The 20,939-nt window shown below is 38.1% G+C and overlaps 2 non-coding genes and 1 pseudogene across 2 annotated transcripts; all 3 read left to right on the forward strand.

Moving 5' to 3' along the window:
• The first annotated feature begins 12,995 nt into the window (after positions 1 to 12,995).
• Positions 12,996 to 17,088, forward strand: LOC132847907 (kelch-like protein 10; annotated as a pseudogene).
• Positions 17,089 to 18,617: 1,529 nt separating this feature from the next.
• On the forward strand, positions 18,618 to 18,699 carry trnal-uag (transfer RNA leucine (anticodon UAG)). Its single transcript has one exon. It is a non-coding gene; the product is annotated as a tRNA-Leu (tRNA).
• A 658-nt stretch (positions 18,700 to 19,357) lies between these two features.
• Positions 19,358 to 19,430, forward strand: trnaf-gaa (transfer RNA phenylalanine (anticodon GAA)). Its single transcript has one exon. It is a non-coding gene; the product is annotated as a tRNA-Phe (tRNA).
• Positions 19,431 to 20,939: the final 1,509 nt, after the last annotated feature.

Genomic DNA, 20,939 nt, shown 5'->3' on the forward strand with positions numbered 1-20,939 from the left:
GGGTGATCTTTTGGTGATTTGCAATGTCATTTTCATACCAAACATACCTTTTAGAATTAAAAAAAAAGTTTAACCTTGGTTTCTTTAGGCCATAACATTTTCTCATATGCTTTTCGGAGACTTCAAATGTGCTTTGGCTAAATTTAGCCAGGCTTGGATGTTTTTCTTCATAAGAAAAGGCTTGCCAGCCTACCTCATAGCCCAGGCATATAAAGAATTGATTGTCACAATTGATTGTTGAGATTGTCACATGTTCTACACATCCAGTACTTGCCAGACCTTCCCACAGCTCCTTTAATTAATGTTGCTGTGGGCCTCCTGTCTGCCTCCCTGACCAGTTTTCTTCTCATCTTTCCATCAATTTTGAGGAAAGTTCTTGTTAATGTCACTGTGCCATATTTTTTCCACTTGATGATGACTGTCTTCAAAGGGTATTACCTTACCTTATCTGCACCTTATCCGTACCTTATCTGCAATGCACAGAGTTTAGTCCACGTTGCAGTGGATTGCCTTGCGCTGAATTCCTGTCCTCAGACGAGCACCAGAACTAGCGGGGGTCAAGATTTTTTTTTCTTTGAGCCCAGTGTTTTGAAGACATTTACCTCAGAAGACTTGTTGATTCATTGCGACTCTTCTTGAGGAGAAATATACCGCGAAGCTCTCCCGCGGAGTGAGGAAGAGGTGGACAGTTGAAGTGTCCAATGGAGTTATGAGATTTGCGCTCAAGCTATTTTCAAGACTTTAGATTGGTTAATAACTTGTAAAAATAACAGACCCACGTGGGGACTGACCAATAGCATTGATATGTGAAAAAATATGAAATTGACCAAATTTGGACATACGAGGTTTCCGCCCGACAGCGACGATAGTTAAATGCACATAAGGAGGGCTCCCTCTGGTGGCTGTTGAGGGAATCGCTGGTGAACTCGTTACTGCTTTACTCCTTTTCCTTTTGCTAAATTATCAGTTAACCACAGACACATAATACTTGTGATAACATGCAGCTGAAAAGAAAACGAAGTATGAAGAGCAAACAACGACTACACATTAAACACTGCAGCCAATTCATGTATATTTCTATCATCCAAACTATATTTTATCTGATGTTAACAGAACATTTGATACAGAATTCAATTATGGATTATTTAGTTTTTTGTTTTTTTTAGCCACTTCCTTTGTGCTTATATCGTTTATAAGGTAGATGGGGGTTTATATATATTTTGTAGTCTGTGATATTTATAGGAATAATTAAAGATGATGAAAAAATTAATTATTTTAATATCATAAAAAAGTGGTAAATAAAACATGTGAATTCATAGCCCTTTAAGAACAGTGCATTTACTTACTGTTGATAGAATATACATAGAAAATTGAATAAGATGAAAAATAAGTAATCTCTAATACAGCAGTAGTTCACCTCCCTGTGTAGTGTAAGATGAAGCATCATTGTCATGAATATGAATAAATCTGAGTGTGTGGAGCTACATGAGGAGACATCAGAGACATATTTCAAATACACAACACTGGCATTTATTTCTAAAGCTAGAGGCATGAACTAAACACTCAGGATAACAAAGTTACTCCTCTTCTTGCTTTTCTTTACTCACACAAACTGGCAAACTGAATATAACACATACAAGGCAAGGACCACATTTTATTATCAGTGTAAAATATCTCTTCAGAGATTTCTACCAAGAGTATACAGAACAGCACAGTTGTCATGAATATGCATAATTACAAGTAGGTGGAGCTTGAGGTGGAGATGTACATCAAATAGTAACACTGACATTCATTTCTAAAGCTAGAGGTTTGAACTAAACACTCAGGAAAACAATGTTGTTCCTCTTCATGGTGTTTTTCACTCTTGCTGATGTTGGTAAGTCATATACACTGCACACAAAAGGATTCTTTTTTCTAATTAAGAAGACACACAATTCTCCATGTGAAATGTGTCATTTATGATTAAAATATCACAATATTGTTGTAATGTTTTTATAGCAGAGGCTGCTGACAATAGCATTAAACCAGAACAAACCAATGTATTTTCAACGGAAGGCAGCAACATCTCACTGTCCTGCACGTATACTGGATCATTTAACAGTCTCCTCTGGTATCGACACAAACCTGGATCAAGGCCTGACTTTCTGCTTATGATTGATGAGAACAGTAAATATGTCACACCAGCTCAACCACCTCATCCACGATTGTCTATAAAACTTAATAATGAGCAAGATAAAAACAGTAAGAAAGTGGATCTGATCATCTCCTCTGCTGCTGTATCAGACTCTGCTCTATACTACTGTGCTCTGAGGCCCACAGTGACAGGAAATCCAGCTGCACTGTACAAAAAGCACAACACATGACTGGAGCAGAGCCATGCTTTTCTCACAAGATGGAGCTATTTACATGTTTACACTCACTTCTTCAGTCATCTGTCTATGATGTCAGTTTGTTTCTGAAGATCAACCATAATTTCTGGACCAATAATAGAATCTGTTGTTGTTGATGTTGTTTGAGTAAAGCTCTATTTTTTTAAAAGCCTCGATATTTCTTGAGAAATAAACATTTCTTGATCATCAATGTCCTTAAACTTATTGATTGTGCTTTGTTCTAGCTAGCAAAACAAAAACACTCATTATCAATAGTTCTTTATTCTCTAACAGAAAATCATCCTCAATAAGACATCCTTGTTAACACTTAAGTGGAAATTGCTTTACTAATTCAGAAATATAAAGTTACAGAACCAACAGAACAGACACCTTACATGCCAGATACTCAAATGAGGTTATATCACTGAATATTTACAGTTTGTTGTAGTGAACAACAGCAAGTCCACCACGCCTGACTTGAAGAGGCAAAAACAGACAGAGAACATATTACAGTATTACAGGGAGAAAAAATATATTTTACAAATACATATATTTGCAAAATGTATATGTTCTTTTTGACAGCTCAAACCTCTTTTTGTCTTTAATGTAGGACTGTATTTGGGTAAACATTTATTTGTGTCTTAAGGTTTTTCTCCTTAATGAACACAAGATGGTTGCCAAGTACTAGAGCACCATATGAACCTGTTCACATCCTTTTCACATCCTTTTCACAATAAACCCTCTGTGGTCTGATATAGATATCTGTGGTCTCATATAGACTATACCTGTTCTTCTATCATACATACTGCACAAATACAATCTTAACCCCTGTCATAGTTAATCTGAGTAGATAAGATCTTTAAAACTGTCAGAAGAATAAACACACATCTAATCATAGACTTTTTCTGATGATACCTGGTGATACTCAGTTGTATTAATGTTGTATGTTTCATATGTAACTACCTCTAACCTTGTGTTGTTAGAGTCTTCCAGTCCACCTCACTCCTGAATGTAAAGCCACACACTGGTGACACTGTCATGTGATGCTGTGGGGTGGAGCTTCATGAACCTTTATGATCTTAAACATATTAGTCTTCATAAAGACCTCAGAATATTTTCATTCAGCTAAAACCAGTCATCATGTTCACTGTTATATTCATGTGTCTGTGGCTTTCACTAGGTGAGTTTTCATTTTTTGTTGTTAAAAAATTTGTTGAATTAGTGATACTTATTGGAATAAATTATGTATTTCTACTTTATTGTGTAAAGATTAAAAACATGTTCTCTTCTCTATGACAGGTGACTCCATGGCAGATTTAATTGAACCACATTTCACTCAAAGTTGTAGATGAAGGTGATGTTACTCTGTCCTGAAAATATGAAAAAAATGCATCAACTGCAACAATCTACCTGCACTGGTACAGACAATATCCAAAATCTAAACCAGAGTTCCTTCTTTATATTTATCAAAGTAAATATCTAAGTCCCAACATTCCCACAAGAATGTCTGCTAAACTTCATGAAGGTGAAGATAAACAAGTGGATCTGATCATCTCCTCTGCTGCTGTATCAGACTCTGCTCTATACTACTGTGCTCTGCAGCCCACAGTGACAGGAAATCCAGCTGCACTGTATAAAAACAAACAGAGTTTTGTTATATTGCACACAGCTCTACTGGTGATTGTGAAAAATATATGTGCACTTTTTCAGGTCTTTCACAGTGCATCATGCACACAAATTCACACACTCCTTGACTCCTTGGGGCAATTTGAAGTGCAAATTAAATTAGAAGTGAACTAAAGACAAGCCATGACTCCACATATATAACACTGTACTATATAAAGCATCTAAGACCATTCACTCAGACCAGCAATGAGGTAATGAGGAAATCTCCAGAACTAAGGAAAGAGTTTTAGGCTTTGCAGGATATAAGAATTAGACCTCACATGCTTTGTCACTTCTGTTGGGATGGAGTGTAAGTCTCTGTAATTTACCACTGCAATGTGTGTGATTTAAAGTGTTGTTGCTTCATTTTATATGATGTGTGTACTTTAATATGTTTGTGTTACAGTTTTACACAGGAAACCTTCTCTCCACATAGCATTATCTCTACAGATGGTATAACCACTACAGACCAATTCCTGGTATTTACACACAATTGACTAGAACTGACTTATTTATTAAAGCATAATTTGTTTTCTGCTCTTTTGCACAGTGTTCAATGTGAGAAAGTTCAGTTCAATTCACTTTTAACATTGAACAAGATACAAACACAGAGACCACAGAATATTATTATCTAATGCAGTGGGATGTGAAGTAACACTTGTATTGTTCTGTGTTTTATTGGTGACTCAGTTCACTGTCACTGATACTGTGAAGTGATGATCTGTACAAAGTTACACTCAACAGTGTCACTTCCTGGGTGTGGCCTTCTAGAGACGGGTAAAGTTCAGCACATACAGCACTATTATACAGAATCATCACAGAGCTGTGTTCAGAAATGGCTCAACTATACAACTTACTGTACATAGTGAGATACACACCACTGATTCTAACTTTAGTTACAGGTCATTTATTGTATTATATAATATTTATGTTTTTTTTTTAAAGCATATATTAATTTCCTAATTTACCAGGTTAATATTTGCTTTTGAAAAATTCTTTGCAGATTTATTTCTTTATATTCTTTTTCACTCCAGGCAGTTTTGCAGATAAAATTGGACCAAAGGATGAAGATGCCAACATTGTGGGGAAAGAAACAGACAATGTTACTCTGAAATGTTCATATGAGACAAGCAGTGAAAATGTTCGGCTTTACTGGTACAAACAATATCCTAACAGCGCACCACAGTTTTTACTGTATAAAGGTGCAAGGTCATATAGTGGTTATGATAGCACTCCTGATGATCATCGATTAGAGTCAAAAACAAGCAGAGACTCTACTGAACTTACTATCAGAGGTCTAAAGCTCTCAGATTCTGCTCTCTATCATTGTGCTCTATGGGTTGATACACAGTGATACAGAGTCAGTGAAAGGCTTTACAAAAACTTATAAAACCACATCAAAGATCCTCCCTTTACCAACCTGTTATCAGTTAACCACAGACACAAACAATAATTGTGGTAATTTTGTGGTATAAATGAAAACAAGAAGAAAACAAGCAAACACTCCACAGTGTGTTACAGGTGCACAGGACATGAAATTAAGTTTATTGAACTGTATTGGTTCTTGACAGTTTTGTCCATGATACACTAGTTATGTTATGCATGTATATACAGCTGCATGTTGTACATGATATTCTTGTGTGTGTTATACATGTATGTCAGGGGCGGTTCTAGGCCTTTTTTAGGGTGGCTTCAGCCCCCCTGTCTGTGATCTCAGCCACCCTAAAACTAAAAGTATAATTTTTACTTTAATAAATAAACAATAAAAATTACGTTAAATTACGTTAACATGTCGATGGGAAAGAAAATTATTTATCAGTTTGATCCAAGGGCGATTTTTTTTTTTTACTTTGCTTTTACCCACGTGCGTTATAGTCTTTAAAAAGTGCATCATCAGCTGTCTGCTTTATTTGAACGGAGGGCAGCATGCACACGCAGTCAGAGCTGTAGGCGTTTATCTATAACCTCAATCGGCGGAAAGCCGCAAAGACGGCAACCAAAAGCAGTGAAATTTCATTATTCTTATTACCAGAGTTGATAGCACAAACAAAATATTAATGGAAACAATCTATTCAATATGAAATAAAAATAACATTTATTAATTTGTTCTTTGTCTTGTGAATATTTTTTATTAATGACTGCATTCATTGGACACACTGTTTAATGCCTTAGAGAGATAAAAGACTGGATGAGCTGTAACTTTCTGTTGTTAAACTCTGATAAGACAGAAATACTACTTATAGGCCCAAAAACCAGTACACAGAAACTCTCACAATTTAACTTCCAATTAGAGGGATGTACTGTTACTAGTAGCTCGACAGTGAAAGACCTGGGTCTTATATTAGACAGTAACTTGTCTTTTGAAAATCATATCGCCCAAACCACAAAAACAGCCTTCTTCCACCTTAGAAATATTGCCAAGCTGAGAAACATCCTGTCTGTATCTGATGCTGAGAAGCTAGTTCATGCTTTCATGACCTCTAGACTGGACTATTGTAATGCGTTACTAGGTGGTTGTCCTGCATCTTTAATAAATAGGCTACAGTTAGTCCAAAATGCAGCTGCCAGAGTTCTCACTAGGACAAGAAAGTATGACCATATAACCCCAATTTTATCATCTCTACACTGGCTACCTGTTAAGTTTAGAATTGATTACAAACTGCTGCTACTTACGTACAAGGCTCTTAATGGTTTAGCCCCCATGTATCTAACTAGTCTTCTAACACGTTACAATCCTTCACGCTCTCTGAGATCACAAAACTCAGGACTTCTGGTAGTCCCCAGAATATCTAAGTCTACTAAAGGTGGTAGAGCGTTTTCTTATTTAGCTCCCAAACTCTGGACTAGTCTTCCTGATAGTGTTCGGGGCTCAGACACACTTTCACAGTTTAAATGTAGATTAAAAACTCATCTCTTTAGTCAGGCGTACACATAATACATCCCATCATATTGTACACTAGTACACTAGACTTGCACATTCTTATGAACAGCAGATATGTTAATCCCTCTGCACTGCTCTTCTCTTCTCTTTTTCTACCCATGCTGAGACACCCATGCTATGATCGTCTTCCGTGCGATGAAATTTTTTGGACCTCCACTGAGACAAGGCTGACTCTGTGAGAACACTGAGACATCTACAGACCTACCGGCTCCAGTTGGACTCTGTGATACCTGTTTATTTGTAACCACACCATCTAGTGTCACCCATATGAGGATGGGTTCCCCTTGAGTCTGGTTCCTCTCAAGGTTTCTTCCTTTACCAATCTAAGGGAGTTTTTCCTTGCCACTGTTGCCTGAGCCTCCTCAAACTTGCTCATTGGGGATAAATACACATACATACATACATACATACATACACACTGTGATCTGTATATATCTAGAATTTTTATTATACTAATTCTTTATACTTCTCCTTATCTTTATCTTTTGTTCTATGTTTATGTTCTGTAAAGCTGCTTTGTGACAATGTCCATTGTAAAAAGCGCTAAACAAATAAACTTGAATTGAATTGAATTGAACTGTTTGTAGAGAATGCACACATACATGAACTGATTTGATTCAAGACTGGCATCATTACATCATGCATAAAATTTTGTTGTCCACTTTTGCCATTTAATAATACCATAACTTTTGGCTTACTATGTAGTCATATAATATATAATATAAAACTCTTCTTGTTTTAAATTCTCACTGAGGGCTAAACCCCTAAAGATGAAATCCTAGAACCGCCCCTGCATGTATGTACAGCTGCATGTTACTTTGCAGGCTGTGAACTAGAGCAATGTCCTTTTACAAACCTCTCAGAACAGATGTGAGTTTGATTGTACAGATAAAATGGTACAGATTGTACAGAAAATGAAACAAATAAAGAAAGAAACTCCTCTAGAGAGTTGTCAGTTTAACTGCATGTACATTTGATTGCTAAATGTCAATGTTTCTGTTACTGAATCTATTCTAAAACATGACTGTGAGATTACGGATGTCTCTGACGTTTGAGTTAACTCTATTCTGTTCCCACTAGAACTGTGACATTCAGGATTTCCTCAACACATTTTTATCTGCCAGCATTTGTTAGGTTGCAGCTGCAGGGCACTAAGCACTTGTTTATGATGTTTAGAAGGTAAAGTGGGTTTTAATGTGATTATATAATACATTGTAGTTTTAGTAATGTCACAGATACACTGATAGAAATGAGTATCTATAAGTAAAAATCTATAGCTAGTGATCCTCAGTGAACTGTCTGTGCTCTTCTGCTGGCCTTGGATATTATTTTTTTATTTTGTATTAATATCCAATATGATGTTGATAATCTTTTTTATTTTTTGTTTCCACTGTTCTTAAGCATAAGTTGTAAACTGCTAAATGTGTCTGAACACTACAGTTCCTGAGACCATGAAAACTCTGCTGATACACAAGTCTGCTTTAAAGCACAGCTTGTCTCATATCTTCAAGTGTGCTGATGACAATACAGTGTTGAGCAAAATAGTGAGTGTCCATACAGAGAGATGGTGGAGACGTGTGAGGACTAGTGTAGAAACAACAATCCAGAGACAAAACTAGAGAGATGACTGTTGTTCTCAGGAGGACAGTGATCAACCTGTGCTGCTCTGCTGAGACAGGATTGAAGTCTGAGATAATGCACAATGGATAATGTGTCTGACTACATATCAGAAGATTCTAGGTTTGACTACTGGCTGGCTTGGTCTGTTTTTACATTATCTCCAACCTTTCAGCTGAATAATGAACTTCAGAACAGAGATCCCCTGTTCACCAAAGAGATCAGATCATGTGTGTGATCATGAGAGTGGGTATGTAAGTGTGAATGTTGCAGAAGGTTAAAGTTTTCCAGTATTGACAGAAGTTTGGTGGTTTTAGCAGAAACTCACCTGGCGGGGGCAATCCTATGATCAAGGATGTGGTTTGCCCAAAGTAAGGCTCAGACATTGCACTGGGGCGATTTCTCAAATGCTGGTATCCTGAGTGCATAATTTCTGATAGTGCTGGACTATGATCTTTATTTTGTTTGGGGCAGTGGTGGCTCAAGTGGTTAAGGATCTGGGTGGTCAAAAATGTCAAAAAAATGGTTGGTCAAAAATGTCAGAGTTCAAGCTGCCACTGTTGGGCAATTGAGCTACGTCCTCAACTCTCCCTGCTCCAGGGAAGCCATATCGTAGCTCCCTGTGCTCTGAGCCCAACCTCCTCAGTTGGGATATACAGTATTAAGAAAAGAATTCCACTGTGCTGTAATGTGCACATGGTGATAATAAAGGCATCTTTGCTCTAAATTCATTTTAAGTAGGTCACTAAAGTGGTAGATAGATTAAAATTATAAGGAGTGGTGTTGGACCAACCACCTTAAATGCAAATGAGGTTATATCATGGAAGGCAGCACTGAATATTTAGTTAGTTTGTTGCAGTGAACATCAGCAAGTCCACAACCCCTGACTTGAAGAGGTAAAAACAGACAGAGAACATATTACAGTGTTACAGAGAGAAAAATATTTTACAAATATATATAAATTTACAAAACATGTTATTCTTTTTGACAGCTCAAACCTTCTTCTTTGTAATGTAGGACTGTATATGGGGCAAAATTTATTTGTGTTTTAAGTTATTTCTCTTTGATGAACACAAGATGGTGAACTCAGTTATCTTATGGTGGACCAAGTACTAGAGCACCATATAAACCTGCTCACATTGACATTCTTTTTACAATAATCCCTCTGTGATATAAACTCTACCTGTTCTTCTATCATACATACTGCACAAATATGACTTAACTAGGGTTGCACAATATTCCAAGTTGAAAACTTACTGGGAATTTCTGGTGATTAATTAGAAAATTGAGTGAATTTATAAAAACTGTATCATATAAAAACATTAATATAAACATTTTGTTTGGACATAAACTGACATGCATTCAATATAATACTGGCTGAGGTGAAATATATCCACACATGAGATGGTGTGTGTGGCATAGTTCTATAGAATAAGATTGGGAAGAAGCTTGTAAATGCAATGCAATGCACAGATATATAAATAATCAGATGAACAATTGGAATATTTTAGAATAAAAAACAAAAAAATAGATTGTTAGACTGAAGATCTAAAGGTCAATTGTTCAATCCCTGATTTCAGTAATTGGTTTGTTTGGAGACAGGTGGCGTAAGTTCATATCCTCAAGCTAAATCGGCTACATCGGCTAGGGCAGGGGTCACCAACGCGGTGCCCGCGGGCACCTGGTCGCCCGCAAGGAGCACTTAAGGTGCCCGGCGAGGAACGTTCTAAAAATAGGACTGGTCAAAATATAGCTCCGTCAAAAAAAAATTTCTTGCTGTAGTTTTTGAATAAAAAATGCTTGCATGAACGTAGATTTTAAAATGACGATATTTAATTTCATTTTATATAATTAAAAAAATGTAAACAAAAATGTTTTATGTATATAACGAACTTTGGCCTTTTCTGAAATCAAATGTCAATATTGCGCGCACGTCACCTCCGACTCCTGACACAAGGAAGTGGTGCAGCAACGATGAGGAGTTAATTGTGATTTACCCCCCAAAAAATGGCAAAAAAGCGACAGAAAACACCATTTTCACAGTGTTTGGGAGGAAGAGTTCTTTTTACGCCAGTCAAAGAAAAGTGTGTGTGTCTCATTTGCGGGACGATTGTTGCGACGGCAAAGCGGCACAATGTGGCGAGACACTTCAGTCTGCGTCACGAAAGTTTCAATGCTAACTACCCACCCGGCGGCGCATTAAGGACAGAAAAAGCCGTTACAAATCCTTTCATGCAAGTGGACATGACATGCACTGCTGAGCAACTAAGTGCTCTGTTCAAATTGGATGCTGGACAGGTAGAGATAGAAATCCTAACGTTGTAAAATGACCTCCACCTCAAAGCCCATCAGTGTGCATCAAACGTTTTGTGCCTTGTGGACACAGAAAAGTACAGTGGTATGAGCACAGCAGCTATGAATTTTGCATGCCTTTTTGGTTCAACCTATCTCTGTGAATCAGCCTTTTCTAACATGAACTTTATCAAGAACTAACACAGAACATGCCTTACTGATGAACATTTACAAGACTCACTCAGACTTGCAGTGTCAAATTATTCACCAGATTACAGTACACTGGTGTGCAGAATGCAGTGCCAGGCTTCCCACTAACAGACATTTACAGACAAAGAAGAGATAACGTGTTCATTGAAAACACCATAACATTAAACTAAAAATGTTTTTTTGAAAAAGATTAATAATATTATTATTATTATTATTATTATTATTATTATTATTATTATTATTATTATTATTATTATTATTATTATTAAAAAGTGATCTGTGCAATTTTGCTCTTGAGGAAGTTTGTTTCAAACCGGTAGCCCTTCGTACTACTCAGTTCCCTTGAAGTAGCCCTCAGTCTTAAAAAGGTTGGTGACCCCTGGGCTAGGGAGAGCCAAAAAACTTTGCATAGCCATAGTGTCTTTTTATCTTGGTGTTCTTGACAAGCCCATTTGGTAAAGGAAGTGTGCCTGAGAGATATATTTAAAGACCCTATGCATTCATGGCATGTTTTGGAAACTTTTCTTCCTGATTAGGTGGCCGAGATGTTGAGGTGATGGACTACTAATCCATTTTTCTTTGCAGGCATGCATTCGGTGTGATGAGTTAGACCCTAAGCACATTAGCTTTAGGAAGCGTGCACAGTACAGTCTTTTTACACAAACCCCTTGCATGCAGGTAGCTTGGCTGAGCAGTCCAAGGCACTGGATTAAGGCTCCAGCATGGGTTCAAATCCCACTGCTGCTAGAAAATCTTTTTAAGGCACCGAATAAAGCATTCAAGCTGTTCCCCCTTAGTCTGTGCTAGAGTGGGGTGTGATAAGGTTGAACACAGATGCTTGTTAGTTCACCTGAGCAAGTTCATGCCAGAACCTTTTTTTTTTTTGTGGACAGCATAAGACTTTCTTCCCCCCACACATTTGGGAGAGTATAAAGGCTTACTTCTACTCAGGTAGTATGGCTGAGTGGTTTAAAGGGCTGGATTCAATCTCCAGTCTCTTTGGAGGCATGTGTTTAAAACACACTGCTGCCATAGAAACTTTTTAAAACACTGCATAGTCTTTTTTAAACAGTTTTTTATTGTGTCACCTAAATGTCTGCTCAGTCAGTGTATTTGTATTTACAATGGTATAATTTTGTTGCACAGTAACTTACACAAACACAATTAAGTTTTAAATATAACTTCATGTAATATGTAAATACTCACCAAGGTGGACATTTTTTGACATTATTTTGTGTGCAGGATTCAAGAAATGATCTGTGATAGGTTTATATGACTGAACATAACAATCTGACCTCGGACTGAATTTGCTGTGACGCTCACTAATGAAACGTACAGAGCAACTGTATTGAAGGTTTTCCCCACATGTAAACAGTCCTATTGTAGGATAAAGTCTAGGATTTAAACTATGGCAGGAATCTGTATAAAAATATTCAGTAAAGATTTTCATTTTTAATTTTGGAGCATCTTTTGGAGCTCATTGATTAGATTTATAAACTGTGCATTTAAATAAGGTTACATATTATGACACATTTTATGTGAGTGATGCTTAAAAGGTTTTGTATAACATTGTACATTGGTTTTTGTAAAACATTTTGTGTATCTTTAAAAATAGACCCGTGTGTGTGACTGAAGTGACTGAAAAATTCATTACTTTGGTTTGGTTTATTTATTTATTTATTTTTTCATTTCTGACTACAAATTTCGGTGTATTATAATTAATTAATTATTAAAACTATGGTTTATTAGTGCCAGGAAACGACGTGATGTGGTTTGAGGCCACAGCTTATTGACGACATGACGTCACTATGACGCGGCGCCTCTTTTGAATTCGGCGCTGTTCCAGAAAGCTGCGATTTAAAACACGCTTCTTTACAAACTCACTATCAACGCTCTTATCACGCCCTGTAACACGTACGGATTAGACGACTTGTTTACGAGTATGGAGAGAGAGATGAGTGAAGACAGGAAGCTGTGCGGTTTACTGAACGAGATGCGATTGGACGGGTCGCTGTGTGACGCGGTGCTCAGAGTGGACGAAGTGGACTTCAAGGTCCACAAGAACATCCTCTCGGCGTACAGCCCGTATTTCAGGTAAAAAACCAAACACAACTTTTCATCTTAAAATGGTACCTAATGAGCAAAAACTATACCGAAGATGAAATGGTATTTACATTAGTATTAAATGAACAGATCCATAGTCACAACTCACAGCGCGAGTCTGATTTAATGATGATTTCTTAACGCCGACGTTTCCTCACAGCCATCTGACTGAAATCCACCCTGTTACACGATATTGTAATAAAACAAGTGTCAGGATGTTAAGGAGCGCATGTCCAGTGTGTGTACTGTGGAAAACACATGCGGTGACAACTGGGCTGGAAATAAACTATGAAGTGTTTGTTTTTTTCACTGATATTTAGCTCGAGTTTAGTTTTCTTTGGCTACACCGTCTTCATCTTATCTTCATGGAAGAATATTTATATAGTGATAGATTTATTTCTTTTTAATAACCTGGATTTGCTGAATGATTCATTATAGTGTCTGAAGTACAATTAAAATGTATTTATTACTGGACTTGTCTACAAGTTACATCCAACTACACGTTGGATTGGCTGTCGTCGCTCTGATTGACAGGCTAGAGGAACGCCCCCCATTTAAACTCTCTCTAACTCCTGACTTCAGCTTCCACATCATCAGGACTCCAGTCTATTGTGTGGAGATATTTTTCTAATACACGTTCTTCTCTTCCTGATCTGCAGAGATCTATTCAGAAGATGTAGAAATCTGGATCAGAGAGTGTACAACATCACTGGTGTATCTCCAGAAATCATGGATCTTATGATCCACTACATGTACACGCAGGACATTCAAGTCACCACCGATAAAGTGGAGACTCTCTTGGATGCAGCCAATCACCTGCTCATCCATGACCTTGCACTGAGCTGCTGTGAATTCCTAAAGGATCATCTAAACCCAGATAACTGCGTAAGGATTTGGCAGTACGCTGACGCTAATGCGTACTACGAGCTGCGGGATCAGGCCTACATGTACACGTTGCATCACTTCGAGGACGTAGTTTTTTCACAGTCTGGAAAATTCCTAGAGCTGACCGTGGAGCAGCTCAGTGACATCCTGGAGAAGGATGAGCTGAACATCAAGGAGGAGAAAACAGCCTTCCAAGCTGTATTCCTGTGGATCAGGCATGAACCCAACGTCCGAAAGCAGCAAATAGTGAACCTGCTGCCGAAGGTGAGTGTCAGTACACCCGACCAGACCATCCAGACCATTCCTACAGTTTGAATGGAACTGAACCCAGACAGTAGACTAACAGTTAGGGTTCCGGTGATAGCGCTGACTTAATTTAAGCTAATTATGTTGTTGCAGAATAAAAAACACACTTTGTAGAAGATTCTTTGCTCATGAATTTTTAGACACAACCTAATCTGAGCAATTTAGTAGTGTTAAAACTGAAGGGAAAGTTCGATTAAATTCTCACTTGTGTAAAATAAACAACAAGGCAGCAAACTCACTGGAAATCTATAAATACATAGTGGTGATGGGCAGAAAAACCTTGTTATTCCAAAACCTTGGTTTATAAGTATTTTTTGATGATTTATGATGTAATCTGATGCTGTTATTGTTGGAGGATCTTTATTGTTGAAAAAACATTATCTCACACTCGTTCAGCTTTACATGTAATAATGATAAAAGTTCAGTGAAATCACACAGTGTGAAAAACAGGAAAATAATCCGTATCCATTTCCACATCATCCTACAACCGTCCAAATTTTGTCCACTTTCTAACCAAAAGTTCTGACCTTTTATATTGTGTTGTCTGTGCTGTGAGGTCAGGTGCGGCTGGCTCTGGTGACTCGGGAATACTTCCTGGAAAATATAAAGAAAAACCCGTTGGTCAGCAGTGTGTGTGAGTGTCAACCCATCATCGCCCACGCCATGAAGGCCATGTACGACTCCAAGATGGCTGAACCAAACACCAGACTCTCGGATCCGGACTCTACGGCTCCCATATTCCGTCTTGTTTGCCATCGCCGGCTTCATTGACAAATCTCCTACGAACATCGTGGAAACGTACGACTCGAAGCTGGACAGCTGGATGTGCATCTCCAGCAGAGCAGAGCGTGCTCGAGCATATCATGGCACAGTGTTCCTGGACGGTTTGGTGTACGTTATTGGTGGCTCTGACATCATGGAGTACTTTAACTCCACGTGCACATTCAATCCTTTGGATGGGACGTGGAACGATGTGGCACCCATGCACTCGCCCCGTGGCTATGTTAGCGTTACCGTGCTGGACGGATTCATCTATGCCATGGGAGGCTTTGATGGCACCGTGAGTCTTAACACAGCTGAGTGTTATCAACCAAGCACCAACCAATGGAGCCTCATCCCATCGATGAACGAGCAGCGAAGTGACGCCAGCGCTGCCACTTTAAATGGCAAGGTAAGCCTTCAATTCTCACACACAGAGAGTCAGCCATGATACAGTGCAGTGGTACAAAGAGGGTTGATTGCTTTTGGTTAGAATATAATGACAAACCCGAGCATTATTTAATGTTTCAGTCCCTGAAGAGACCTTGAAGCTGAACCTGGAGACACCCAGAGCCTTGATTTAATTTTTGTCTTTTTTTGGTTCCTTTAGATCTACATCTGTGGAGGTTGCAATGGAAATGAGTGTCATTTCACGGTTGAGTGTTTTGACCCTTATTCTAATCAGTGGACTCTGATTGAGCCGATGCACATGCCCAGGAGTGGCCTAGGTGTCATTGCGCTGAACAACCAATTGTTTGCTGTAAGTACTGAAAATAACACACACACTGAAAATTTAAACCATATGACCTATGTACTGATATAAGGATAGAAATTTCATCATGAACAGTGGACACTGATCGAGCCAATGCACATGCGTAGGTGAGGTCTAGGCGTCATTGCGCTTATCAACCAATTGTTTGCTGTAAGAACTGAAAGTCACATATACACACACACACACACAAATGAAACCATGTGACCTTTGTATTGATATTAGGACTGAAATTTCAAACGTTAAACAAAAATGAGGTGGTAAATGTGAAAATAATTCTATGAATTCTATGATGTTTTATAGATCGGAGGTTTTGATGGCGTCACTCCGACGCAGAGCATCGAGGCCTTTAACCCTCGTACCAACTCCTGGAGGATTCTTTCCCCCATGTTTAACCCACGCAGCAACTTTGGCATCGAGGTAACGAACCTGGTGTTAATACAAGATTAGACCCAACTAGAAAAACATGGAGTTAATAAACTATAATCCATATACTGTCTGACTTCACCATGTGATCGTCTTCTTCTTCTTCCAGGTGATGGACGGTCGCTTGTATGTGATTGGTGGCTGTAATGATGAAGGCACAACCTCCAGGTGCGAGTACTACGATGTGTATAAAGATGAGTGGTAAGAGCTGCTTACTGTCACTTCCAGAGATCTGGGTTTATGTAGTTAAGTTTATCCTAGAGTGTGTGTGTGTGTGTGTGTGTGTGTGTGTGTGTGTGTGTGTGTGTGTGTGTGTATTTATTGTATTAAACTCAACCCCAGGATAAATGTGATGTTATGATGATAATTAAACACAGAAACACCACAAACATGACAAAAGTTTGATTTCCTGCAGGTTCAAGATCCAGAACATGAACACTTGCCGCAGTGCGGTCAGCTGCTGTGTGGTTTCTGGGCTTCCCAACGTCACAGACTACACCACAAAACGTGATCTTTTTCTCTAGATGCACAGCTTTTATTAACTATTTAAGCACAACTCAAGCTCAAGCTCTTTCTTCATCTGTCTTCATATTTGCTTCTCATTTAGAATCGTTTTATTATTTAATTGCCAGGTATTGTGAATGGATTTATTAATTAATTGCCTATTTATTGACATATTATAGAGTACAGATTAGGATTTAACCTCTATCTGTCATTTTAAACATTTATTTTATTGTTTTAATCATCTGCGTAATTCACCTGTGTTTATGACACAATAGTCTGTTATCAGAAATCTGTATAAATATTCAGGGATAACAATGTTTTTTTTTTTATTTATTTATTGCATCTTTGGGAGCTCAGAGTTTATATTTATATACAGAACAAATCAATCAGATTATGTATGAAGTATTTCATGTAAGTGTGATGAGTGAAAGGTACGAAAAGTCAAAAAATCTATTTCTATAATTGTATAACGTTCATTACGGGAAATGTTACTTTATACCTTTAAAACTACTCAGGTGTGTGTCAATGAATATTAAATGTTTTAAAATGAATATATATGAATATAACAGTGCATTGATTTTTTTTTTGGTTCTTTTGCATTTCAAAAAAAAAAAAATAATCATAATGTGCTGGGTGTTAAAACACAATGTTTAATATAAAATGTCTTATCTGTATATTGAGTTGTTTTTTTTTTTACTTTTTATATGAATCAAAGTGTACAGAATACAAAACTTGTCTCACTTTATTATTGTTACTAAATCTCATGTACTGGATCTATAATATATTCAGCTGTATGAGTGTGGAGCTTCCTGGTTTGTTATAATAATAATGAAACACAAATAAATTCATTAATATTGTTTCATCACTGTCTTTTTTTAATCATTTTTGACTACATATATTTTACTGTTTTATAGTTATTTTGATTAAAACCATGTAAAGAAGGCTTCTAACACAATAAATCTGAGATTTATATTAAAATAATTCAGAAAGATTTTTCTATTTTTTTTAAATTCTGAACAGAAACAATATTTTAGTGTTTCCTGTCTCCTGTGTCCCACAACACTCCTCTTTAGTCAGAAACCAGCTAAAGTGAAAGACAATAATGTTTAATACAATTCTTTATGTATCAGAGACTACACTGAAGCTGAGAGTAGAAATAAAACCAAACACATGGATAATTATTTTCAGTACCTGAGCTTAGTTCTACTTTGCAGTGTGTTATGTTTTGCTCACAGAAAACACTTTCTACATGGATCAACCTTAAAAAAAACAAACAAACAAACAAAAAAAAAAACAAATGCAACAATAAAAAATGCTCTAATGGATATTCATTTCTTTTTGTAACCAGACATACAGGAAGTGATTACTTCTGTGCAGGACGTTAGGCCTGTTTAGGTTCCTGAAATCACTTTGGAAAGGAAAAATAATGTTAAACAGTTAAGGACATTTTAAACAAAATAATAAAACTTTAGCTTGAGCAATTTTAGTTGATTTTATTCAAATTAAAGTTTTCATTTTCGTTCCCTGTAGAGATTCTAATCCCTGATTCTAATCAAACAATAATAAACTTTATTAAGCTTCCTAACTGTTCACTGAGTCTGTGCTAGAGTGGGGTGTGATAAGCTAGCACTGGATCTGCATCTTTCACAACTCTGGGCTGTATTTCTGTGCTGGTTGGACACAGATGCTTGTTAGTTGACATAAGCAAGTTTATGCTAGAATGTTCCTTCTTGGTGGAAAGCAGAAGACTGTAAAGGCCTGACTGTCTGTGGGTAGCGTGGCCGAGTGGTCTAAGGCGCTGGATTTAGGCTCCAGTCTCTTTGGAGGTGTGGGTTCAAATCCCACCGCTGCCAGGGAAATGTTTCAAGGCATGGATTTAGTGTCCTGTCTCTGCTAAAGTGGGGTGTGATAACCTAGCAGTCTGGATCTTAACTTTGGTAGATATTTCTGTGCTGGTAAACTTACACGCTCACACTAGCTTGCATCCTGTTTCCGCTCTTTGGAGGCGTGGGTTAAATCCCACCGCTGTGAGAGAAACCTTTTTTTTTAAATCTCACCTAAATGTCTGCTCAGTCAGTGTATTTGTATTTACAATGGTAAAATTTTGTTTCACAGTAACTTACACAAAGCACAATGGAGTTTAAAATATAACTTTATGTAATATGTTAACACTTTATGTAAATACTCACCAAGATGGACATTCTTTGACATTATTTTGTGTGCAGGATTCAAGAAACGATCTGTGTTGTTATGGAGGAATTTTTTTCAACTACCCTATTATAGGCTAACCTGCAATTTTGTAAACCTACCTCAAACAAGAGGCTGAGGCTATAGAGTGCCAATGAACTTTGCAAAGCGTTGTGGGGTCTTAACAAAACAAAGGCTTTACAATGTTTGTGGCTCCCATGCGCTCTAGATATGAATCTTAGGAAAAAGAGTTACCGGACCAAAAGAGACTCACGCGCTCACACTCGCGTCCCGTTGCTAATGCTCACAGGATTGTGTCCCGTTGCTGAAATAGCTCAGTTGGGAGAGCGTTAGACTGAAGATCTAAAGGTCCCTGGTTTGATCCCGGGTTTTGGCAATTGGTTTGCTTCAACAGAGGTGGTGTATGTATCATTGGCTAGGGAGTGCCGATGAACTTTGCAAAGCCCTTGTGACTTTGAATCTTGGTGTTCTTGACAAGACCATTATTAAGCCTGTTTGGTAAAGGAATTGTGCCAGAAAGCTACATTTAAAGACACCGTGATTTACTTTGGAAGCTTCTTTGCCGGAGGTTGCGGTAGATGGATTGGAAATCAGTTCCGAACAGGTCATAACCAGGTCCTAACACACTTCAAACAATTCCTAACATAGGTCCTAACAGGTCGTAACAGTTTGTAATGGCAAGTCCTAATAATTCCATAAAAACAGCGTCAGGATGAGCCGTTTCTAACGCTCTGATGACGTCATGGAGTTTGCTGAGTGCTGCCGTGGCTCGCGGGGGATGTAAACAGCAGTCAAAAACACAGCAGTAAATTCCCTCGGTAGATAATAAGGACGGCACTTCAGCAGTAGAAACTCCACATCTGGCGAACAGTGTTTATCAACTGTCTGTATATCTCCACACCACGAGTTGTTGACAAACACACACACACACCTCCCCCCATTCGGTCGCCTCGGTGAACAGAGTGAGACTGTGCTGTTGGGGCTGATGGGCGATGACCAGATGGAGCAGATGACCATCCCTGAGAAGAAGGACCTGGCGATGATGGGTGTTGACTCTGCTGATTTAAAAATCCAGGCCAGTTAATCCACACAGGATCATGCTTTACACTAGGCCACGATTCACATGCCACATGAGCTAGGCTGGTGCCAGGTGCAGCTACATCCGCATGTGATACCTCAGTCCTTGCATGTTTGCGGTGGCGAATTACAAAATTTGCAGGCTCCTGGAACTCAATTACAGTATGTCCATGTTCCACGGGTGCGGTTGGGAGCCCTCTAGGGTTTGGCAGTAAAAACTTTGCCACACTTATCTGCTCGGGAAGCAGTCAGTTCCTTTTTGCCAATCAAGCAGCCTGACAAAACAAATAAATTACAGCATAAAACACTTGCACGCAATTTTTTTTAAATTCCAATATACGATAAACATATCTTTTAAATATATATGATTTCTCAGTACAGTAAACTTATAGTTCAGTACACACACACACACACACACACACACACACACACACAATAAATATATATATATATGTTTGTGTGTGTGCGGGTGTGTGTCAGTGTGTGTGTGTATCTGTATAATGCACATATATTTACAATAAAGTGCTCAATATGTTACGGATTCACCAGGCTCCACACTCACTCTCCCGCAACGCTCCGCTTCGCCTGACAACTAATCACTGTCACCTGTTCACAATCACCTGCTCACAGTATATAAGGACTGACACATTCATTCATTCCCTGTCCGGTCTCGTTAATACATGCATCTCTTATGAGTGTATTGTTACTACCTGCCTGACTCTACTAACCCTTTGTGCATTTATTCGTCTCTCTCCAGTTATCGTCAACATCGTCTTCTGTCATCTGTCAAGTTAAGGATTGTCTCGTC

Source organism: Tachysurus vachellii, chromosome 7 (assembly GCF_030014155.1).
Source record: "Tachysurus vachellii isolate PV-2020 chromosome 7, HZAU_Pvac_v1, whole genome shotgun sequence".
Lineage (NCBI taxonomy): Eukaryota > Metazoa > Chordata > Actinopteri > Siluriformes > Bagridae > Tachysurus > Tachysurus vachellii.